At 39.2% G+C, this 20,289-nt stretch overlaps 1 long non-coding RNA gene across 2 annotated transcripts; it reads right to left on the reverse strand.

Annotated features, from left to right (window-relative positions):
• Nucleotides 1-3,155: 3,155 nt before the first annotated feature.
• Nucleotides 3,156-18,824, reverse strand: LOC148367592 (uncharacterized). Of its 2 annotated transcripts, XR_015850348.1 has the most exons (4): nt 18,506-18,824; nt 17,137-17,329; nt 11,041-11,114; nt 3,156-3,339 (listed from the first exon to the last, which is right to left on the reverse strand). It is a non-coding gene; the product is annotated as an uncharacterized LOC148367592 (long non-coding RNA). The 2 variants fall into 2 exon arrangements; XR_015850347.1 differs by lacking the exon at nt 11,041-11,114.
• Nucleotides 18,825-20,289: the final 1,465 nt, after the last annotated feature.

The raw sequence follows: 20,289 nt of genomic DNA on the forward strand, positions 1-20,289 counted from the left end.
AGTCCGACTCCGCTGCCTGCCACTCCGACTCCGCTGCCTGCCAGTCCGACTCCGACTCCGCTGCCTGCCAGTCCGACCCCGACTCCGCTGCCTGCCAGTCCAACTCCGCCTGTTCTGTTTTCGCCTGTCCTGTTCGACTCCCCTGCCTGTCCTGTTCGACTCTCCGACCTGCCTGTTCGACTCTCCGGCCTGCCTGCTCGACTCTCCGGCCTGCCTGTTCGACTCTCCGGCCTGCCTGTTCGACTCTCCGGCCTGCCTGTTCGACTCCCCGGCCTGCCAGTTCGACTCCCCGGCCTGCCTGTTCGACTCTCCGGCCTGCCTGTTCGACTCTCCGGCCTGCCTGTTCGACTCTCCGGCCTGCCTGTTCGACTCTCCGGCCTGCCTGTTCGACTCTCCGGCCTGCCTGTTCGACTCCCCGGCCTGCCTGTTCGACTCCCCGGCCTGCCTGTTCGACTCCCCGGCCTGCCAGTCCGACTCCCCGGCCTGCCAGTCCTGATTCCGCCTGTCCCGTCTTGCCTGTTCTGATTCCGCCTGTCCCGTCTTGCCTGTTCTGATTCTGCCTGTCCCGTCTTGCCTGTTCTGATTCCGCCTGTCCCGTATTGCCTGTTCTGATTCTGCCTGTCCTGTCTGATTCTGACTGTCCTGTTTGCCGGTTCTGATTCGACTCTCCTGTTTGCCGGTTCTGATTCTGCCTGTCCTGTCTTGCCGGTTCTGATTCTGCCTGTCCTGTCTTGCCGGTTCTGATTCTGCCTGTCCTGTCTGATTCTGCCCGTCCTGTCTGATTCTGCCTGTCCTGTTTGCCGGTTCTGAGTCGACTCTCCTGTTTGCCTGTTCCGAGTCGACTCTCCTGTTTGACTGTTCTGAGTCGACTCTCCTGTTTGCCTGTTCTGATTCTGCCTGTCCTGTTTGCCGGTTCTGATTCTGCCTGTCCTGTCTGATTCTGCCTGTCCTGTTTGCTGGTTCTGATTCGACTGTCCTGTTTGCCGGTTCTGATTCGACTCTCCTGTTTACCGGTTCTGAGTCGACTCTCCTGTTTGCCTGTTCTGAGTCGACTCTCCTGTTTTTGCCGGTTCTGATTCTGCCTGTCCTGTCTTGCCGGTTCTGATTCTGCCTGTCCTGTCTGATTCTGACTGTCCTGTTTGCCTGTTCTGAGTCGACTCTCCTGTTTTTGCCGGTTCTGATTCAACTCTCCTGTTTTTGCTGGTTCTGATTCTGCCTGTCCTGTCTGATTCTGCCTGTCCTGTTTGCCGGTTCTGAGTCGACTCTCCTGTTTGCCGGTTCTGAGTCGACTCTCCTGTTTGCCTGTTCTGAGTCGACTCTCCTGTTTTTGCCGGTTCTGATTCTGCCTCTCCTGTCTTGCCGGTTCTGATTCTGCCTGTCCTGTCTGATTCTGCCTGCCCTGAGTCCGACTCTCCTGATTCTGCCTGTCCTGAGTCCGACTCTTCTGATTCTGCCTGTCCTGAGTCCGACTCTGCTTTTTCCGCCTGTCCTGATTCCGACTCTCCTGTTTTGCCTGTCCTGATTCCGACTCTCCTGTTTTGCCTGTCCTGATTCCGACTCCCCTGATTCCGCCTGTCCGACTCCCTTGTTTACCTGTCCTGTTTGCCGGTTCTGATTCTGTCTTGTTTGCCGGTTCTGATTCTGCCTGTCCGACTCCCTTGTTTTTACCTGTCCTGTTTTCGTTTGTCCAGTTTGCCCGCCGGACCCCCCCTGCCGAGCGCCGATTCCTATTCGCCCGACGCAGATAGCGCCTGCCTCTCCCCGTTCCTGCGTGTTCGGAGGAGGGAGCGGGGTTGCCCCAATCGTGAGCGTCGAACCATTCCGGGGCGCGAGGTAGTAATTTTTTCTTTTTGGGGACCTCAGGAGCTGTCCCTTAAAGGGGGGGGCTATGTCATGGTCGCCGTGGCGACCGGTCTGCCCCGCCCCCTGGGCACCAGCTGAAGCAGATCAGCTAATTGCGTGGCTGCTATTTAAGGTTGGGTTGTGGGTATTGCGGGTGTTGGCTCATACACCTTTTCTGTTCTGTTATGCCTTGTCCTGTTTAGTTTAAGTCGGAGGAAACCTGTACCTGACCATTCTGAGTGTAAGAATGTTTTTGTTCTGTTTTGTCCCGGAGTTTTTGGACAACTTTTATTTTGGTAAATAAAAGCTTTGATCGTACGCAATTGAGTTCTCCCTTCCTGCCTCCGTTCTGGTCCGGTCACACACTGGGAGAGAAAGAGACAAAGATGAACAAAGAAAGGGAAAAAGAGAGACAGAGAGAGACACTGAGATAGAGGGAAAAAGGAAAGGAGAGAAAGAAATACAAGTAAATCGTCTTTGTGAGAGGCACCTGGCTTTGGCAACATCAACTGGACACATTTTGACCCGCAGCTCATTTTTCTCTTGCGCTTCTCTCAGCGTAATTTCGCAGGCCGCCAGTTTGACATCCCTGGTCTAGGTACTATATTAACCCATGTAGTGTACATCATAACAATGCTTTTGAATACAATTTTAATCCTGCAAAGTAATCCCATTTCTAAGAATTATACTTTGAATTTGATTGAGTCTGGTTTTTCGCTGTTAAAATAACAGAATACAATTACATCCTGTATCCTGATTATGTGAAGCCATTACAATGTATTCGTTTTCACCCGAGCACGACAATAAAATTCAAAAAAGATAACTGCAGATGAGAGTCAGTTACAGAAAACAATTTGCAACAATTTTCTCCTTAAAGCTCATGAAGAAGCAAAGTGAACAAGACGGCGGCCATATGATGGACCCCCTTGCAGAATCAATTTGTTGAGGGTCAAGCTTGTGGGGGTGCCTTGTTAGGGAGCAGCACGTGTGTAAGGTCAAGCTGCGCCCCGGGAGAGCCAAAGGTCACGACCCTTCTGTCCCACTCGCTTAGGACATCTTGTGGTCAATTGTCTATCTCTTGTCACGCTCAAAAGACCTCTTCAGAACATCATGAATCAAAATGGCGCTCAACTTTAAGCCCTCATCTGTCTTAGGTCAGAACACGTTCACGTTTACTTACACATCTTTATTGATATCTAACAAACTTCCGGTTACATTTTAAAATAAGGGAGCCGAAGAAAATCATAGTTTTCTATAAGCAATTATTTTACCTTGAAATGCAAAATTATACAAAGAATGGAACCATTCGGTAATTGACAATATAGCAGCATTTATTTCATCGTGTTCCCAAACATTGACATGACATTAAATTGCACCATTCAGAATCATTTTTCTTTCAAATTGCTGTTTTATTCGTTTGTGTACAAAGTTTGCTGTCAATTGTTCTTAAATGTTTGGTAGCCTCTTGGATGATGGTCAGCAACATGGTGTTTTTTTCTGAAAATACAAAAAAAAAAAATAAGTTAAAACTTTAATATTCACTTCAAAATAACACTTGTGGAAAATAATTCCAGAGTGACAGAACAAAGTTCAAGACTAAGATAGATTTTTTTTTTTTTTGCTTGAGAAAAATGGTATTTAATCTGTAATCCTTAACATGAATTATTTTTTTCATTTGGTTAAGGAAAAATCAAGATACAACTTATAATTTTCACACATGTTTTATAAACAATCTATTTAGAAAATCAATCAGAAAATGCTGGATTCAAGTGTAAGGGAACAAGTTATATAATTTTTGACACCCACCGTATGTACCCGTGTTTAAATGGTGTGGGTTATACACAAGGTTTTACAGTAGAAATTTATTGTAAATATAAGATGATTTATTGATTCAAAAATATCACTGACCACAATGGCAAAACATTGAATGCAACAGGAATCGAAGCCATTGAGCACTATGTCTTTGTGTCATAAGTCATGATTCGTGATTTATGTATACGGAGTTTTTATACAAGCCTCTCTAATTCAGAGTATTTCATTATGGTGTGTTTGATGATAATGGTTCTATTTTGGCCTCGAGAGATCTTTGTTTTGAATGAAGCAACAAATACCCTGCCTTGAGTGGAAGTCAAGTTGCAGGTTCAAATAACACAATTTCAGTAGTCAACAAGACCTTTAAAGGCAGGGTACAAGTACCGCTTCGTCCTTTTCCGGTACCTAGGACCACAAGCACCGAAAAACATCTCAAAGACGCTTGTGCCTCGTGCACCGAAAAATGTCTCAAAGACAAATCTTGTCCCACGCGCCTCTGTCGCTCGACCAAAGCACCCGGAGCGATCACCTCACTCTCTCTCTCTAAAAAGAGAGAAAGCTATAGAAGACTGAAACAACTGTGTCTCCTTTTCGCTCACAAGGTACTTGTAGCAACAGAAAAAGGGACATAACTGCGGATTGGTGCTGGGGTCATACTTTTCAAACATGCAATAAAAATTTCTACTCATTTTTCTCATTAGCTGATTTCACTTTGAACAATATACCTACCCTTTTTCAAAGCACTCCAGAAAACTTATCTCATTCAAATTTCCATCTTGTTGAAATGTTATTAATTTTTGTCAAAATTCATCAACCCTGAATGAAAGTAAACATGAGGTTCTTTCATAAAAACTAAATATGGTAATTGGGGTGAGCAGCAACATCTCCAGCACCATCATGATAAACACAGGGCCCCTCCACGGGTGGGTGCTGAGCCCCCTCCACTTCCTTCTGCTTAACCACGACTGCACCCCAACATCCAGCTCCAACCTCTTCATTAAGTTTATGGCCAACACAACTGTAGCGGTTCTTATCAACAATGGCAATGAGACAACCTACAGTAGTGAAGTGAGAAGGCTGACGCAATGTTGTAATAACAACAATCTCCACCTGGATGTGGAGAAGACCAATAAAATTTCTGTAGACTTCACAAAGGCAAACACCGAGCATGTCCCAATCGAGATCAACGGTACTGCGTTGTAAAGGGTGAGCAATGTCAAGTACATGAGTGTGCATATCAGCAAGGACCTGTACTGGAGCCATAACAGGACATCCCTGTCCAAAAAAAGCCCATCACCACCTGTACTTTTCCACAAACTCATGAGAGCAAGTGTCCCGACCCCAATCATGCTCTCATCCTACAGATGCACCATCAAGAGCATTCTGACAGACTGCATCACCGCGTGGTATAGCGCCTCCAAGGTGTCCTGCCGAAAGACTTTGCAGAGCATTGTCAGAACAGCGGAAAAGTTCACTAGTGTCACCCTCACGCCCTTCCTGGACATCTTCTATTCCTACCTCACCCGTAGAAGGAACCAGAGTTTCAGGTGACTCTACCCACCCATTTCACAGCCTCTTCAACCTGCTGACATCACAGAATAGACTGCAGAGTCTCAGAGCCAGAACAAGCAGGCTTAAGGATAGCTTCTTCCATCAAGATGTCAGAACGCTCTCTCTGCCCTTCACCTTCCACCAAATCAGTGCAAAACGGCTCTATTTAGAGTCTGGTTATACTTTACACATAACTTTATCCTAAACCTTATACATTTTTACGTTTTTATATTCATAATTCTCTTTTTTTTACCTTGCTCTTAGTGATCTTATCTCTGCTATATCGCATATTTAACAATAAAATTGAAAGTTGAGATAAATTTATGTTTTTTTTCTTTTGGTGGACCTCGTTGTTCTCTTCTGGGTAATTTGAGCTAACTGCAATTCGACTCCACAAATCTTCCAACTTTTTCCTTCTAAACTAAGATAAAAACGCTACAATGCCGCGCGTTCCCAGGGTCGGCGCTTTTCGAAAGGCCTAGCGGGTGGGAGGGGCGAGCGATCGGGCGGGTGGTCGTATACTTTTGGGGTGCCGCCGGGTGGACAGGGGGGAATTTGAGCACAGCTGTTGTGGGGGACCCTCCGTCTCCCCTCTTTCTTCTCGCTCTATGTGTGTTTGTGACAGGCTGTCCCTTTCACCGACACATTTCTGGAGCGTCCGACCCGCTACCATAACGACGCCACGGCCTCTCTGTCATCTTAACTCCCCAAAGAGGTTGAGGTCTTAAATGGGGAGGCGACACAGTGAATGAAGAGTGCAGACATTTCGATCTTGTGAACTTGAACTTAAGGGCATGTCTGAGTCACTGGCGGAAGAGAATGGAAATGCGTCCCAGGATGCTCGTATAATTATTGTACAATTTACATAAGTGTCAAAACTTTAAGCTTTAAGGCAACTATAATCCTGAGTTAAATCTTTAAACTTACTTGAACAGCTTTCCTTATCATTTGTTCTGTTGTAAAAATCAAAAAAATGAAAGGTGGTTCTTAAACGTAAATGCTGTAGTTAAATCTAAGTTTTGACAGCACTTTACTGAAATTTGTAGCATGGGTTTAAAGCATAATCTGTAGAGTTGAAGCATCTTTAAGGATTTATCTCAATAGTTAAATAAGGTTTAAAATTTTAAGTATTGACAGATCATTACCAAGAGAGTTTAAAGGAGGATGTAAACAGTCAAAGAAACTAAAGCTTTTTCACAGAAGGTGAAGATTTGAAGCTTGAACATACAAAAATCCATCTTGTGAGCTGACTGATGGGCAATTTTAAAGCTTTTAACGTTCAATAACACTTTAGTTAAGGCAGGTTTAGAATTTAAACTGAAGATTCAAAGCTGTTTCAAACGTTAATCTCAAGTTTTAAGCAGCTTTAAACGTTCGACAGTAATTTTTAAAAAAGTTATTGTTTGCAAACTTGACAGTTAACGCGGCTTTAAGGCATTAACTTTTGACAGCACTTTACGGTCATCATGTTTAAATATATATTGAAGGGTTAACACCGTATTTGGAGTTTCCAGCACCTTTAAAGCTTTAATAGTGTAACAGTATACAGTTACCCCTCTGCATAAGAGCTACTCTGGTTAGCTGGTTGGTTCACTTAACCACTATGGTCATAGGGGCACCATTTCCGGTGGTGTGTCTTGGGCAAGTACAGCCTGGTGGCGCCCATCCCTCCCCAGGCCAACATATGATACCACCCGGTCTCGAATCGGGGACCTTACTAGAAATTCCAGACACGATATGTCTTTTCAGGCAAAAAAAAGTTACAAGAATTTCCAGACGCTACCACTAGAGGGCCGAGTACTCGAAATGGACTGGCATACACTCTATGGTACGACGTGAGTGCAGATACCAGAGCCACTTAATTGTTTATGCAGCGCTTTACTCATTTTTGGCGAATAAAGATGTGTCTTGTGATTGCTCAAAATTATTTTTTTTTTCAGGGATTTTATGTTGTTGACTTTGATTTTAAAGAACTGATATTTAATTTTAATGGTGGAAATTTTAATCACTAATTGGATATGAGTTTTAATGCATTGGAGGGGTGAAAACAAAAACGAAAAACGACCACATTAGCCTCATTTTAATAACCTGCAGTTTTTAGGCAACATCTGGTGTAATTCCAATTGTGATTTGGTCAAATATTTGGGCCCCATGAATATGTATTTGAAACAATGTGTCCTATAATTCTAATATTGATCACGATCAACATGCTTCGGTTAAAAGCAATAAATGCCGAACACACACCCCTATTGAGGGTCTTAACAGCTCTGACCTACTCGACTGTGGGGGAAAAAGAGGTGTGAAAGGTCCCCTGTCAGTGTTACAAAGACGAGAACAAGTTGGTGGGTGATCATCAGATTGATCCCGGATTACGACGGAATCAGCAGCTGCTGCGTCCTACTGGCTGCAGTGAGAGATATCAGCAGATCTTGTTCAGGTAGATCTTGCTTAAAAAAACTATTTGAACTGTAAAAACCCAAACAATATTTGTTATGGTATGTGCTGCCTTGGGGTGGTGCGTTCTTTTTTTCCTTCTTGTTTTTCAGTCATCAAATCATCAGTTTGCTGCCCTGCTACTGCCACGCCCTTGATGGAACTGCAACCCCATTTCCTAATTCTGCCCATCAGTTATCACCAACTGTTACCTACTATTTGTTGCCCAAATAGTTTAGCATAAAAGCACCCTGTTTTTTTTTGTAGCTCATTCTCCTTAACACCCCCTAGATGCACACTACTACAGATTGGTATTTTGGTAAGGTCAGATATTTTGTTATACACACCATGCTAGAGAGGGTATGCCACCCTTGTAATTTATTGGTTAGAGCTTTATCGTTTGTCAGGGACTTGCTGCTACTGGTGGGAAGTTAACTTGGGTTGTTTAGCTGGTTTCCTCCGTGGCTGTTTTATTAAGTTCCTTTGTTGGGCTTACTTCACCTCGTCCCTAGGCCTCGTCCTGAAATTACTGTAATTGTTTATTTGAAGTTCCTGTTCTGTAATGCCAAATTTGTTATTTAACACGCCTATCCTTTTGTTTGACTCTTACGTTGTGTTGACTTAGTTCTTTGCTCCACCACACTCAGGTTTAAAATATAACTCTTACACTTTATATTATATCTGGGTAAACCTAGAATTTACAAGTTGTAACAATCTTTTTATTTTATTCACTCAGACCTTTATAGAAAAAACAAATGGAGAGAAAGCTAACATCTTTTCATTACAAGTCAGATTTTATTCCACCTCAGAGTGCGGATACATTATATATAAATCAATAACGACCAATCAGGGCTCATCAATTTTCTAAATCTCAGCCTTGACACGTGTGATAATGTCGGTCTCACTCAATAAGATGGCCGCCCTCAAATAAACAAACCAGGGAGATTTGTCTGCATTTCTCAGATTGCTCAATGTCAGTTTTAACAAAATGAAACATCTTATTGTCGAACAGAAGTTTTGAGTTGACTCAAATAATTGCTCATCACATGCCTAGTTGCTTTTAATGGGCACGGATAAAATGTAATACACCTGAATATTCATCAATTAATTAAGAGTTTCCTTTTATAATGAATTGTATGTCTAATTGTACACTCTAAACACACTTTGGTCAATAATGATCTGAAATGGTGTCAGAAATGGACTGATCCATTACTTGGATGAATAAAATCCAACTCTCCTAGTTGTGCCCTGCGACTAGCTGGTCACCAGTTCAGGGTGTGCTCTGCCCACTGCCTGAAGATAGCGGGGATGGGCTACAGCGCCTACTGGCGGATAAGTGGCACAGAGAATAGATGGATGGATCCTGATTGTTTTGTACAAAATGACCTTTTTGTAAAGTTTTTGTAAAGAAAAGACATATTTTGTTTGTTTTTATCAACTCTAAAGGGGAGAGCACCAACACTTGACCACCAATAACAAAGATAACATCAGAAATGACATTAGACCTTATCCTATGATGACTCTATTTTTACTCACGGTTACCACAGATTTCCTAGCCCATTATGATAGTATGAATATTCTCTCCACTTCTTCACCTGTGCATCCATAATCTCTCGCTTTAATTTGTTTTTGTACGTAAAGTGGCTTGTATAATATTTTGTTGAAATACTTTCTGTTTTCTCCACTCTCTAACATTTATTGATGAAGAAGTGTGGAGTCTAGTTTATCTGTTAGAATGCACTATGCAAATCAGTGACACCATATGTAAAAATAGGGTGATAATGAGATCAGGTTTGCTGGTTAAATGTTGGCACTCTCAATGTCACTACTTGGGTTTGATTCCCATTGCATTGAGTTTTGCATTTTTTACTGATTTAATCAACAATTGCATAACAATTGCTCAAATACAAGAATGCAAGGTAATGGATGCTTAGCATGCATTACTAATCTTTTCCACAAATTATATGGTAACTATAGCGCACTTTTGAATTTCTGGTGAAATTGGGGTTTTTAGGTGCGTCTTCCAGTCCGGTATTCTACGGGCTTGATATAAAAATGTGATAAGGCCCTGTCAATGTACTACATTTACATATTGAGCAAACTCAAACGCTGACACTTTATGAATTACAACTGAAATGATATGCGATGCACAAAGTGCACACACATTCTCACTACCGTGAGAAAGACTGTCACAGACATAAAGAGGCACTAAAACAAAGCCGATTTCTGAAGACACGTCTGCTGCTGTCTGGATGCTGGTTCCCACCTTGTATCCTGCAGCCTTCACACACATACGCACAAACGCACACAATACACACACATGCACACACTGGCACAGACACGACGCAAGGCGGCCTTTGTCAAGGGAAGCACAAAGCAACTATTGTGGAGCGAGGCCTCGTCCAGAATGATAATGCGCACGACCAACCGCGCGTTTATCAACATCGAATGAGCCGAGTGGCGCGTTGACACAACTCAGTCGCACTAAAAACATATTGTGACAGGGGTCGCCAAACTACAGTGCCGTAAAAAAGTATTTCCCGCTTTCCTGATTTGCCATTTTTACGCCAGGTGTACGGGCTGCACACCTTTCTTCAGACCACAGTATATTTCTCCGAAGGGCTTGAGGATAATCAAGATGCTTTTTGGCAAATGTGAGACGACTCTTTGTGTTTTTTTTGTGACAGCTGTTGTTTCGGCCAGGGAACTCTTCCACAGATACCATTTATGGCTATTGTCTGTCTTTTAGTGAGCATGAGTACAGCAAGGACTTCAGTTCCTTGGCTGTTTTTTTAGGTTCTTTTGTAATCTCCTGGATGAGCTGTCGTCGCGCTCTTGGAGTAATCTTATTTGGTCGATCACTTGTGGGAAGGTCAGCCACTTTCTCTAGTTTTCTCCATTTGTGGATAATTTATCTGATAGTCCTTTGCTGAAGCCCTACAGTCTTAGAATTGGATCTGTGGGCTTTTCTGGACTGATGGATTCAATCTTTTTTCTAATTTCTCCTGGATTTTTTGTGGATCTTGGCATGTTAATTGTGTTCTTGAGATTTTGTAGCATACTTCATTTTGTCTATCGGATTCAATTTAAGAGCTTTCTTGATTCAACACTGGTGGTGGCATTCAATTTTGCGTGTAGCCTGTGGAATTGAACTCACCTTTCCCAAAACTGTGGTTATTCACAATTACTTTGTGATTTTACAAGGGTTGGGGTTGGGGGCTAATTACTTTTTCACATCTGGCCAGATGGGTTTTAATGTTCTTGTGCCTTAATAAATGGATTCAAGATTTCAAAACTGAATTTTGTATTTCCTTGGGTTTGATCTGTTTGATATTAAAATTGGTTTGATAGACTGAATGTGATAAATTTGAGGAAAACAGAATTTACGAAAGGTGCAAATACCTTTTGAGGGCACTCTATGGCCCGCTGGCTGTATCAGGCCTGCTAAAAGATTTAATCCGGTCCGCGAGATGATGCTGAGGGAAGCATAAGAAAAAAAATCAGCCCCTTCTAGTCAAACAATGACCTGCAGTTTTTAATTTATCTACTGGATGTCACCAAAGCCATGAGCCACTCCACCTAATTTAACTGTATATGCTGACTACCATTCATCAAACATTTGTGGAAAGGCCCGTCCCGATATTATTTGATTTGAAATAGAAGTATTTTTTCAAGGCAATATGATTGCACTCACCCTGATTTCTTAGCCTGTGTCCCTGTGTACCTCCATAGAAGCTACATTTTTCATTGCACCCATAGCCAGCATTTTTCGGTCTTATGCTTTTTTCTTTCTTTTTTAAATACATTTTATTTATCAAGATATTACATTTCATGCAATTAGATACTTCTGGAGTAGCCCTATTGCATAGAGTGTTTCACAGCAAAGGATCAAATTCAGTGATTAAGAAAGGAGATTCAGTATTACATTTCTATTCCTCTCAATCATTTTTCTTTATCCGCAAAAATATTTTTTTGCCTATTTTGTGTGTTTCAAAACCAATTCGATGAACTGGTCCCTTTATAAGTAAAATAAAATAAAACACAACTGCAAATGAGAAAAAATTGATTGGCTTATGTTTTCTATTTTCCTCATGTACTGCCGAGGTATCAGATTTAAGACTCTAGCTATTTTTTTCCTCTGGTCCGGCTTATGTGCAATGGCCTGTTTCAACTACACTCCAAACGCCAACCCTAACCTTAAAAAAGATGTAAAAGAAGTTTATTCAAGCAGATCTAAGAAATGCACGTACTTGCACGTGCTACAAAAGGCGCTTGACTGAGGCTGCAATGATGACACAAGTAAGAAAATGGCATCAGCAAGTAAGAAAGTTCCATATTGCGTACAGCACCATTTCAGTGCATTTATTTTAAGCAGTTGTTTGGCCAGAAATTGTCTTTATTTAAATAAAAAAAAAAACTGATGGCCGGCCTCAGCTCCTTGTCTTCTAAGTTTAATTCAACCGTCAGAAACCTGAGTGTGACTTTTGACAGTCAATTCCAGTTTGACAAACATATCAGCAATGTTGTAGGGACAAGCTTCTTTCAGTTGCGTCTTCTAGCAAAAAAATGAAATTGTTTTTAAGCTGTCCTGACCTAGGGAAAGTATTTTATTGTTTTATTGTCCTTTATTGTTTTTATTTTTCGTTTGGTTTTTACTTATTGCTTCTCTTTTTTATATACTGTAAAGCACTTTGGTACTCCGAAAGGACTTTTGTAAAGAGCTGTCTCAATGAAGAGCATTTACATTTACATTTATAACTACTGCTAAAGGATATTCATTCATTACTGTTTATGCAGCAAAGGAGTCATTATAAAAGAAAGGTACACGCCAGTGCTTTTCTTAGTGGTAAACAGGCCATAAAACTCTTTAACAGTTAATTTAACAGTTTTTTTAAGCTTAGTAATGTTAATTCAACTTTAAGACTACCTCAGCTAACATATGTACCTTAACTACAAGTTTTAAATTAACACTTGTTATGTTACTGTTATTTTTTTTAATGTATTGGTTGGTTGGATCCCTTAACCACTAGGGTTGTAGGGGCACCATTTCCTGTGGAGACTTTTCGGTGATAGGCAAATCTGCTAAGGGTTAAATTAACACTTTGTAGATAAAGACCATATTTTCATTGAGGTTATGTCAAAAGTTTACTCTTTAATTTAACACTGTTTATAAGGTACTCAATAATATTGACACTTAAAGAGTAAACTTTAACATATGGTCCCTAATTTCTGGCGTAAAAATTAACTCTGGTTATTCGACTACAGTCTCTTTTTTGTCCAAAATTCCACTGGGATATATACAATGAACACAAATACAAACAGTGGAATGGATTAGGAAAAATGTATTTAATTTATGGTATTTTTAATTTAAGTTAGTTGTACTTTAAACAGGTGACATATAAATCAAATTTTGTCAATTAATTGTCAAAACACCAAACAGATTTGAATACTCATTGAGTATTATTATTGTATTAGAAAAGTATCAACATGTGTGCAATTCAATTTTTGTTTTTTTTTTCGTTTTTTATTTGAAACATATGTTTTTACCATTTAAAAAGTATTGCGCTGTAGAGAGTCAAAACAGTTACTGAAGAGTGTAGTCAATTATGTAATGTTTTTATCAAAGTAAAATGTCCTCTTAACAGGAATATTATTTTGTCAATTTAAAATATCCATGTTTGTAATCTTGTAATTAATCTAAACATTCACATATAATGTTGTTCATTTTAGATTTTTTAATACATCACCAATTTAAAGATTTGTTTCAGCCAAAAGATCCTTAAAGCAAAAAAAAAAAAAAATCAGCTGCCCGAGGAGTCAATTTTATCATTGTTGTATTGTTTTTCCAATTTTACTAGAACAGGAAGTTTAAAAAAACGAAGAAAAAATACTTCACATGGATAAAATGTTCAGCCAATGTACCGCAAATGTAGTTTTACGGTGTAGGCCCTTTATAACAGACGAAAAATGACGTCAGAAATCAATGCAATACAAACGCAATATGTAAAAGCAAGCATTATTTGTGCGTGTTATTGAAAATTGAAAATTGAAAATTGTTGCCGCTGTGCCTTAAAATTTGCAGCGTCTCTCGTTATTATGCAATTATGTTAATTAAGTGTAGTTGCGATAGTTTGCAGAGTATTTTTTAAAAGTTTCGTCCGTTTAATTTTTGTAATTTCAAAACAGAATTGAAAATCAATAAAATACAATTTCCATGGAGCACAAAAGATTGCTGTTGACGGATGAACGCTAAGGGAGCCACCCATATTGAAAAAGATCGAGCCCATTTTGCACACGTCATCTTTTTTACTCCATATTTAAAAGCATGGTTAAAATAACCTACTAATTTCAACACTTCGGTTCTTTTCTTCATTTTGTTTTATGTCCCAAATGGGAAGCCTGCCGGGATTAATTTAGTTCGGGGTGCATTTATTTTTCTTTTTTTTTTAATCCTAAAAACGAAAACAGACGTAAACAGTTAAAATAATTAGAAACATTCAGAATAAAGGGTACAGATGTTGGCTTCATTAATCTTGATTTTACAAAAGATAAACATTTTTAAAATGTACAGGTATTGTATTTTGTCAACGTTTGAAACGTATTCATCAAATAATATTATTGTTGTTGTTGTTATTATTATTATTATTATAATTACATTTCCTATAGAAACAAAAATAAAAACATTTGCATTCCATTGTAATATAGATCAATGAAGTGCATTTTAAGCATTATCCATGCATGGTTTGATGCACTTTGCAAAGTAAACGATTTGAATAATAATATGGTAGCTTCCAAGACAGGGTGTAACTCAAACTACGGCCCGCCAACAGATTTATTCTGGCCGACGATGAAGAGAGAAGCATAGGAAAAAACATAAGCCACTTCTAGTCAAGAGGTCACAGGTTCGATTCCTCCGTGTTATATGTCGAAGTGTCCTTGGGCAAGACACTAAATCCCTAATGCCCCCAATAAGCAGGTAGGCGCCTTGCATGGCTGACTCCCTATTGCTGTGTGAGTGTGTGTGTGTGAATGGGTAAGTGTGAAGCACATTGTAAAGCGCTTTGTGAGGTCTTCATTGACTTGAAAAGCGCTATATAAATGCAGACCATTTACCATTCTTGTCAAACAAAACCTGCAGTTTTTAATATGTCCAATGGATGTCGCCAAAGAATGCAAAAAAATCAGTTCAGAAGTAGCCCTAATGCATCAAGTTTTTCAATGCAAACGATCAAATACGGTGCTTAAAAATAAAATATTGTACTTTGCTATTACTCTCATAGTTTTGAGTCGTAAATTATTACAGTTTATTTTTATTTGTTGTTTTCCAAATGTATTGCCAAGGTATCTGATTCAAGACTCCCTATCGGCGTAAGCAAAAAATTGAATACATCAATCAGCTATTTTTCCCCCGTCCCAGGCCCTGTCCAAATATTTTCAAACCAATGTGCCCTACGACTCAAAACGTTTGAGCAACCTTGCTCTAAATTATGAAAAAAATGGGATAAATAAATAATAAAAAAATAATAGTTGTTTAAAAACATTAAATATTTAATAAAAAAGATCCTTCCTAAACATTCTTGAAACACTCTATTATTCTTTACTCTTTTTGGAAAATAGGTTATAATGCTAACATAAAGAAAGTTTAATATAGAAAAACATTCAATCAAAATTACTTGGTGAATATTATAAGGATAATTGCGAAATATAAAATATTCTATACTCTGACATTGTTGAGTCTGTGGAATGTATAATTTTCCCTGATGATTAACCATCACTAAACTCCAAAGGTTTAGGTTGCTGTCCTTTTTCAAGCTATTCAGTCCTCAGGAATGTGACTCAACAACTAAAATTTGGAATTATAATTCAAGGTGAAGTGTTATAGGCTATTTTCTTCACTAATGAAGGCTTCTAATTGCATTGTAATGAGGAGCATTGCACAGTCCGGGTTAGTTAAGCTTCTCTCTGGCCTCATAAAAGCTGAAATGAGGGAGCGTGACCTGCGAGGCCTCAGTAATGTGACCTCATGGCCAATCTCCACTTAGCAAGCTCATACCAGGCCTGGAAGAATCAATGGTGGCTGGAAAATTCAGACTGCTTGCATTTTAGCGCCGGCGTACATGCAGGGAGGGCACCAAGATGGCTGACATGGTGATGCTAACAGTGGGCACGACTGCAAAGCTTTAACTAGGCCATGAGGCCTTTGCGGCATCTCCTTGCATGAGTTTTCTTGCTTTGTATGCACCTTGCAAGACAAAAAAGTTTGTTTCTGCATTTTTTATTTTGGAAGAGGGCTGAGCAGTAACTATTATTCATTCATTCATTTATTCATTCATTCATTCATTGTGTACTGTACAGTACTGGTGTGTTGAATTTCTCAGATAGCTCGCCACCTGAAGATGCATTTCTTTTGTAACTTGGATTCACCACTTTGACACTAAAAGCTGATGTTTTTTGTTTTAGTTTGTTTTAAACAGAAATAAAAAACATAAATGAATGTAGCTTTGCATACATTGTAATATCAATTTATTGGTAAAAATAAATTATTAAATTCCCAATTTATATCTAACCACAAATTATAGTAATTTTCTATTTATCAGATCGAAACCTGGAGATGCATTTTCTTTTTTTTTTTTTTTGATTCACCACTTTGACACTAAAAGCTGTGTTTTTTTTCTGTTTTAACCCGAAATCAAAATAGCTTTACATAAAATTACATTTAAACGTATTTGGAAAAATAAGTTGTTAAATTCCTTATTTATATCTGTTTACGAATAAAAGTCGTTTTATATTTCTGAGACAGTTTGACACCTGTAAAAGCATATTTTTAATCTTGATTCACCAAAAATCATACTTTACACAAAACATAATATCAATTTTGGGGGGAAATAATTGAATAAATTCCTAATGAATATTTTACTACAAATTAAAGTGTGCTACACACATTTTTTAGAAGTTGTTTTTTTTTCCAGTATAAGCTGTTGGTCACTGTAACTTGGTCAGCAGGGCATTAATGGTCCGTAGACTAACTACCACTACTACTAAAGAGTAATAGTAGGCCTAGTTCTCCAGAGAATGAAAAAAAATGAATTTAAAAAATGTATACTAATATATATATATATATATATATATATATATATATATATATATATATATATATATATATATATATATATATATATATATATATATATATATATATATATATATATATATATATATATATATATATGAATTACATAGTTGTTTTGCTTGACAAATGACCAAATCGCCCAATTGAGAAATGTTAATGTAAAATAATCATGCGTGAGAAAATAACCTTCAGAGAAGAAGAACAATTATAACTTGTTGAATTTTAAGGATAAAAATATTCCCAGTGTCAAATCTAATACACAGATGAAGTTATAATCCCGATTTGGGTACTTCACAATCCAACATGAAAATATTCAATATGACTTATTATATTGAAAAGCATGTCAATATATATAAAAGCAAACTTACTTCAAGAGCTGAAACATCCCATGCCTTTTCTCCTGCCTTCTGGCCCGAAGGTTTGAAGGTCATTCCTACTTTCGGTTATCTAGCTTTATGATGGATGATTAACACTCATACAGCTAGATAACCAAAGACAGGAACAGGCTCTGTTGTTGCAGGCCCGAGCAGATCGTTTGTGTCTAGAGACTGTGCGCTTTTTCTTCATGGAGACAAAGCATTAAAAAAAGGAAAAGAAGAAGTTCATTATATTACTCAGTTAGTCATTTGTTTTTGACCTCACAGTTGTTTTCACAGTCCAATAATCCCAAATAGAATTTTGTCTTCTGTACAATTGTTTTTGTTTTATTCACAAGCCCCATTATAGAAAAACAGAGAGAAATATCTAACATCTATGCATACTGATGCAAGGGCTAATTTTGTTTGAGAATAAATTAGTAATTTAACCCTCCTATTGTGTTAGGGTCACAATCGACCCGTTCAGTGTTTTAAATAGCACATGCGTTTGTTTTTTGCATGTCTGCTTCTTGACTTTGTCAGGAATGTCAATTTGAACAATATCCAGTTTCCAATTCTATTGTAATAGCTATAAAACAAGATCACAAAACACTAACCACAGCACACACTTAAATCACACATGGTCTGGACATATTGTGCATAAACTGTAAGTAATATCTGCACATAAAATACACTAAAAGTCACTTTTTTTGCCACAAATACATCTTAACAAATACGTGCATACACATTCAAGTTCTTCCACACAGAGACGTTCACTCTAATTTTGTTATTCGTTTGTTTTGGAACGAGTCATCCAACTTGGTCCTTAACTTTGCTGTTGTTTGTTTGCAAATGCATATTTTCTGTTTTGAACTGTTGTGCGTTCTCTTTAATATTTGTATTAAAGTTTTATCACTGAAAAAACGATTCTAGCTTTGTTCTTGAAATCAATATCTATGAGATGGAACCGACCCTAAAACTATAGATGGGTTTTACATTTTATCATATTAAAATTTAGAAAATAATATTCAATGATATTTTACAGATGAGTCGTAATAGCCCTAAAGGTAACCTTTTACGGATAAAGAAGACTTACGAGGTAACCAAGAGATGTGAAAGAAAATTGACGATGTATTATTGTTTTAGAGTATTTTACATCTGATTTAAGACACAGCCCGCTAACATGGGCGTGTTACCGAAAACTAACGCAAGAGGAGGGTTAGAACATTTAAATAACAAGCGTGCATTTAGAAAATGGACCAAAAAGGCGACTCTAACCAACATTTTCCAAAGAAAATAGCGCCCTACGCAAGTGTAAGATTGGACATATCAAAATAAAATCTAAATACAATCTGAATCCGTGTAATGAAAGCTAACTTACACGCATCCGAACAAGATGTCCACTTGCCGCATGCGTGGAACAGCCTCCCCATCTTCTCCCCATCTTCTCCACATCCGCCACATGTGCTCGTGGCCACGGAGCATCCTTCCGGTTCCAGGTAAGATAAACAGGTGATGCGATCGATATGTGGGGCCCCGTGCCCTTGCCGGGCTCTTGAGCAGGCGCTACACGCCCTTCTCGCTCTTTTGTATCCGAGTCGTGGATTTTCGCGGACGCCGTCTTCAGTGGTCGTAAACGGCGTCCTCATTCCGGGATGCGGAGGCGGCAGTGACTCTCCGCGATGATGACGGAACCTTCAATGCCGCCTCCCGCCTGCTTACGTCCTCCTTTTCCGTCAAGAACTCCTCCCACTCGCTGCTATGACGTCACTGGAGGGAAGTTGAAGGCGGACCATTCAGAAAACATTGAGCTCTATTTGGTAGGAGTGGGTGATACTGGTGTTTTTGTTCTGGCTTTCTCATCTCATCTCATTAGCTGCACTGCTTATCCTCAGTAGGGCCGCGGGGGTGCTGGAGCCCATCCCAGCAATCATCGGGCAGTGGGCAGGGGACACCCTGAACTGGTTGCCAGCCAATCGCAGGGCACACAGGGACAGAACACTCGCTCGCTCATTCACACCTAGGGACAATTTGGACCGGCCAATCCACCTGAAATGCATGTCTTTGGAATGTGGGAAGAAACCGGAGTGCCCGGACCTTAGAACTGTGCTGCACAAGCGCTAACCACTGCGCCGATTTGATCCAAGTAAATACAGGATAGTATCGATCGATACCGATCAAATCAAATTTATTTGCAAAGCTCCTTACAGGCAATACATTGCCACTCAAAGTGTTCTATAAAAACATTCAGCGTACAATAAGACAATAAAACAATAAAATACCCTCGTTGATCCCCACCTTACATCCTGAAACACATAATACTCACACATAATGGTTAAAATACAATTTCAAGAAAAGAATACTAAGAGAAACAAAATATAATTTATGGCAAGGCGCAGACTAACCATGTGAGGAGAGGGGCTTAAGGGAAGCTCATCTTAACTGATAGGGATGGCGTCAAATGGCCTTAGGATTTTTAACTACACCCCACCAGTGTGACGCACCCACCCACATGAGGAAACACTGAAATAATAATAATAATAATGATAATAATAATAATAATAATAATAATAATAATAATAATAATAATAATAATAATAATAATAATAACAATAATAATAATAATAATAATAATAATAATACAACTAGAGGAAAAGTATCAAAATGTGAAAAAAACCTAAAGTTTGCTATGGTGAAAGTCAAACAAATCCAACTAAATAAAAATGATCAATTAAAAGCCATATTAAAGATAGATACTTTCATATTCAAGCATTTAACCAATCTCATTCAGCCATTACTTGTTGCCAAGGTCATAAATCTGCCCAGAAGCCTGTATAAGCAGATCTGGAGGGTCCCCTTAACAAAACAAGTGACGATGAAACTGTTTGTTTAGCCAGTCAGATTTCAAAAAGGTGACACAGAGGACTTCTTGCAGACATAAGGAAACGTCAGCTAGGGGGCAGCAATGTTACCGAAGTCAACAACATAAAATCCATGAAAAGAATATGCATATTGGTCAATCCCAAGAAAAAAAAACATCTAGAAGAAAACCGGCTCTTGATAGGTGAAAAGCCTGAAGCTGCCGTTTACTTGCAGGAGCTGACTCATGAAGCTGGTTTGTTCGCAAACTAAAGGACTTCACTGTAGTCCTAGGTGAGAAATGCA

The sequence above is a fragment of the Urocampus carinirostris genome, chromosome 4 (assembly GCF_059441175.1).
Source record: "Urocampus carinirostris isolate Australia breed hairy pipefish chromosome 4, RoL_Ucar_1.0, whole genome shotgun sequence".
Classification (NCBI taxonomy): domain Eukaryota; kingdom Metazoa; phylum Chordata; class Actinopteri; order Syngnathiformes; family Syngnathidae; genus Urocampus; species Urocampus carinirostris.